Source organism: Vanessa atalanta, chromosome 4, assembly GCF_905147765.1.
Source record: "Vanessa atalanta chromosome 4, ilVanAtal1.2, whole genome shotgun sequence".
NCBI lineage: Eukaryota > Metazoa > Arthropoda > Insecta > Lepidoptera > Nymphalidae > Vanessa > Vanessa atalanta.
In genome coordinates, this window is record NC_061874.1 from 12366638 (window position 1) to 12372637 (window position 6000).

A 6000-nucleotide genomic window follows, 5' to 3' on the forward strand; every position below is an offset into this window, starting at 1 on the left:
TATATTTTGTAATTGGATGCAGTAGCTGAAGTATTTTTTACATTAAATATAGGATTGTAAAATAACTATTCAAATTTACTTCAATGAAATATATTACTATTTTGTGTCAATTTTTATAACACTTCCTTACTCACCCTCCAAATTTTTTCTTTGTGATATAAAATAAAATATTGACGGTTGAAAGCAATAGTTGAATGGATTCACATCCTGCCAAAAATGCCGATCATAGGTGTCATAGACGTTGACAAATATTCCAAAAGTCAATAAGTGCACATACGCAGAATTTTTTTACCGATATTCTTGTTTTATGAATAAACAAATAGTGCGTTAAATTTAATGAAAATAAAAAAACAAGCTGTCTTGATTCCTCTATGTAATTATCCTAGACGTGACCAAATAAAACCAAGATTAACCGTCAGTTTACTTGAAGATCGTCGGCTTGAATCAAAATATTAAAAAAAACAGTTTGTTAATCTGGAAGATTATTTCTGTCCTTCGTACGAAATCCATCAATAACCAAAAAGCTTTAAATCACAACTTCAAACTACAATACTTCTAGAAATTTTCGGGATAAATAATGGCTTATATAACTTTTTTGCCTCTCAGTATCCAACACTCAGATCCCAGAGAGTTTTTGAGTAAAAGAAAAAAAAAGAGGAATAAAACAATAACATCATTTTTATATCTATAATATTAAATAAGTATGAATCAGGAATAGTTACAGTAAACATATATGAAAATTGACCAAAAGGTCAAAGGCATAGGTTAGATATACGATAACACGACCCGTATAAGACCCAAGCGAGCTGAAGGGTTATTTAAAAGGTACAATAGCTCTATTAATTCCAAGGTATATTCTTCGCCAGAGAGTACTTAGAATATGATATTTTATTTACAACGAGTAGGCCATTTATTGGATAATGTGCAGCTTATGTTGGTACACAGTAATTATGTTTCTTAAACCTTATACACATTCAACTTTGAATAGACACGAGTGATACGGCAGTGTAGTTTGCAAGATAAAGTAAATAGTAGGTGTTTTGAACACTTAGTCCGACTTAACGTTCAATAAATTCTTCTCGGGGTAAGGTAGTTTATGTTGGGCAGTACACAGTTTCTGCCAACCAAGAAATCTATGGGAACCAGACCTCCCGTGAGTTTCCAGTATACTTACTGATTTTATCAAAATTTATCTTGTACAATTTTTAAGTTTATTAATTCATTACATGATTGGCATCCAATTCTGCCACATTTTTAGAATTAAGTTGTAATTTTAGTCAATTTAATTAATTTTTTGAATAATTTTATACATAAAAAAATCCATTTAAAGCTGCCGAAACTTGACTAGGTATTCGTTTCTTAAAACAACATTCCGTAGATAAATATTATATTAACTTCAAAAAATATTATATAAATCTTTATTGAAATTTAAGTATTTGAATAAATCGTTAAGATTGGATGAAAATTGTGTTGAAAGGATACGTAAGGAGAGTAATAACAAATTCGCATAGACATTTAAAATCACAATTAAACTCAACGGACTTTAAATACTCGAGATCAAAACTTCAGTTTAATTATTTTCAGCTTAATGTTAAGAAAAAAAAAACATCAGAAATTTGATTGTAAAATAGTATATATATCTTCTATATTAATAATTTCGTGCACGTCTACAAAAGACCCAATCGAAACCTATCATACAATTAATGATCGTTAAAAAATAATGATTTTTTAGTCGACACAAAATTCTTGTAATCAATACAATCGTATTACGTCCATAAAATTGAAGGGCATGATAGTTCAACGGGTGGCCATGTTTGGATTTGGATGATGTTTATGTGTTCCAAATAATAATTTCGTGCAGGGTTACCGTAAACTCGATGGAACCTGACCCGCAATAAATTTAAGATCAACGCTTATGAAAAAGTTATATGTTATATGACAAGTAAAGGATATTAACGTAAGTAAAGTAAGTATATTAACCGAGCGAAGCTGGGTTTTCATCTAGTATAATATAGTTTACCATTAAGTACCAGCAACACTGGTGTTATTCTTTGTTTACCAGCTGCAAAGTAAGATTCCATTTTATCTAGATTCGCTTTACAAACGTATTTTATTGTATTGTATCGTTACAAGGGCTTGGTATTTTTTTATAACACTGGCGAACTCATCCTTAAAATCGGAGCACAATAATACAACTACAAGTAGATTGCTTTGCGGTAGAATACGTGATGCGTTGAGAGAATCTACGCAAGCGAGTTTGCACAAAGCCCAACCACCAAGTAGTAAGGAGAACCTATTAGGAATGATCAATGTTACTGCAAATATTGATGGTAGAAGAAATATAATAATTCATGAGGGTAAACAAGGAAACCCGTTTTCAATTTTTATGTAAAGGATTGGTGTCACAGATAGACACAAACACTAACTAACTAATAACACTCTTTTTTGCGTTGAGGGCTAAAAATTTATATATTCTGTCATAGCGAATTATGAGCGGTGTGAAATATATCGAACCTGTAGATGTACCTGTTGATAAAATAACTGAACTCATACGGCTGGGTAGGTACCATCCAACTATCAGATATTCTTCAAGCTTGAACAGGGAGCCAGTACTATAGGTACCTGAGATATTTTTTTTGTGGATATAGGATATAGCGACACATTTCCGTAAGGAATGGTTAATATTTTTAACAATAGAGTTGACCACTTACCAATAGGTATTATCCAATTACATGTCCATCTATTTATATCGTAACAGTTGCTTAAAACAGAGTACAAATACAGCAACTAATCTACATTAAAATAATTATTCTTTAAAGCAATCCCCAATATCTCCTATTGGGCTGAGGCGCTGAATCCATGATAGAGGATGTTCATACTTTTAACAATCTAATATTTTTCAAGTTAAATATGACAATGATTGAAAGAAGAATACTCTTCAGTTATTCGATACAGCCATATAATTGCAATCCACATAGTATTAATGCTTTCAAATCGTTTTATTATTAAGTAAAATCTCCCGCAGAGTAAGTCAAACCAAACCAATATATCGCTTTTATAAGAAATAACTACATTAACATTGGATCCTCCTAAGGTCGTCTACATTTTAATTTATATTAAAATCCTATTCCGCAGTACAAATAAAAATATATGCAATATTGCATAAATATTCCAAATCGGTCTTTTATTTGCAAGACCGCTCAGCATTCGCTTGAACTCAAATGGGAACTATTTATTTCTATTATGTTCCAGGTTCAAGTTCAGTTTGGAGTACATCCATGGCTGAATGATTAAGTCCATTATATCCGTTAAATTTATTTTTTAAATAAGTAGTTAGACTCCAAGGGTGCCAGCGCAGCATTTGATTCGTGCTATTATTGATTCCAAATTAATTCCACACGCAATTATATAATGAACATAATTATTTTGTTGTTAAATTCGAATTGGAAATGTTATTTTTAATAATTTGATCCTGGTAGGATATGGTTTGATTCTGCGAACGTGTGACATAGCAATAGAAGTTAGGGAGCGACAGCGAGAGGAGGATGATTCCGCTGTTCCACCCCATCGAAGATGACCGATGAGCATTTTAACTGGCCATAAGCGTTGTCGGGGCAAGTACCGCAGGAAATAATGGTACAAGCGCGTAAGCTGTATTTTTTTAGTGAGATAAAAATCGATGACATTAGGAGGTTGGATATATTTGTAAAATATATTTTTTATGATATATGCAGGCGGACGGTCAAATTAGCCACCTGTTACCGTCAAGTGGTCAGTGATCAACACTGTTAATAGACATTAACGCCTGGTTCACTCATATTTTAAGCCGGAACACAGCAATCAGTACTACTGTTTGGTGTTATAACATCTTGTTGTTGAGTTTACTTAGAAAAAAGTATATTTTAAATTAGATTTTTCATTACCTTAATTCATATGTTATTTGACATGGCTTACTATTCATCGCATTTTAATGAGATATTATTCCCTAACGTGAAAGGTTCATCTACAGTTAAGTGTAAGGGTCACTGGAATAAGAAGATGGCCTTTTCAATTGGGTTAATAATATTACAAAGAATAAAAGAAGCAGCACCCTTCAATTACTCTATTGGGTCATATTATTGCGATCGAATTTCATTGAAATTTAATGCTTTCAAATGATTTGATTATTAAATATTAATTCACGAAATATTATTTATTTCATTTCTAAATTTTACAAAGCAAATGTAGGCAAAAGATTATTAACCCGCGATTATCCATAGAGGACATATAACCTAATTCATTGAGACCATCCAACGAGCTCAAGTAAGTTGGTTTTCCACTAATTTCAGATGCTGCTGAAGCATCACTAAAGTCACGGCTACTTAATTATAAATCGATCGAAGTAGTAGAAGTTGCTCACATTCCTTAAAGAACTAGATAAGAGTTAAGCATCGTCAAACAGCTAAACAAGCTTTCTTTAATTGAGCCAATAACACGACAGCGTTACATCAAATAAAGTATGTAGAACAATTATCAGTACGTTAAATGGAAAGCAGAAACAGGGTATACGTTCTAAAAACAAAAACCGGAAATGTTGCTGGTACAAGATCTGTGTTAAGAATAAATGCATATTTTATGAGCTTACCAAATAACAATACATTTTGGGAAGATGGTTTTGGATCTAATTCGGTTTGGTGACACGTGTGACAGATTGTCGAGATTAATTACAAGCACAAATTAAGCTTATGAGTTTCAATGATCCTTGTCCGGACTTGAACTCGCAACCTTCGATTAAGATTCACTTGCTGTAACTCCCGGACTATCGTGGCGTATATTTTTTCACCTCATTATAAAGGTTAAAAATAAGTGCAAAGGTAACATAAATATGCGCAGCTCAAAATGAACAATAGAGCCTTTTCGGTTACTAACTTAAGTATATTAATGAATTATAGTTACGTATCTCGTAACACTTAAGTTGAATAAAAAGCTTTCATAACATCAAAGTTAAGTAAAGCGAGGATTTTTTTTCACACGCCATTTGAAGTTCTTTCATCTTGAACAACTCACTTGAACTTAAAGGAACAATCGTAAAATATATGTTTGAGAAACAATATCGTCATACGCGGATACCTTTTTATTTCAAATAGATATGAGGACTGGCAAGCGAACCACCTGCTATTAAGTGGAATACTTCAAAGAAAATGTATGTTATGTAACTTGGCTGTTTTCAAAGACCGAAAATGAAATCAATTGATTGATTAGACTTTGTCAGATTGCATTAATTAGCTCAGCTAAGGAGCGGGAATTATTATTATTATCGACTCCCCATACATACATTTTTATACATTAACAGCCTGTAAGTTTCTCACTACTGGGCTAAGGCCTCATCTCCCTTTGAGGAGAGGAGCTTGGATCATATTTCACCACACTGCTCCAATCCGGGTTGGTGGAATACACATGTGGCAGAATTTCGTTGAAATTAGACATATGCAGGTTTTCTCACGATGTTTTGCGAGTACGAGATGAATTATAAACACAAATTAAGCACATGAAATTTCAGTAGTGCTTGCTTGGGTTTGAACCCGAAATCATCGGTTAAGATGTACGCGTTCTAGTCACTGGGTCATCTCGACTCCTCTAGCTGAACATTAATGTATTCTTTATAAAAGTATACTTTATGAAACGGACTTCATAAAACTGTTGCTTAATTTTGAAATTGTTTCGGGAAGAGAAACTTTAAGAATTTCAGTAAATCGACATATAATTAAACCATTGAAAGGCTATGGCGCCCAGACTCTCATACTTTGCATTAATAACTCAGATTTTAAGGGTGAAGTTAGTCAGTGTAATTTTATGTACAGGGAATATATTATCCGAGATCAGATAGGTTCCGGCACTATATAGAAATCCAAAATTATTTTTAACTCTACTTATCAATAAGTTAAATGCTTGAGGCAAAAATATTTGAATCACATCTCAGATCAGATCTTCGGTTTATTAAGATATTTTCAAATTGTGTCC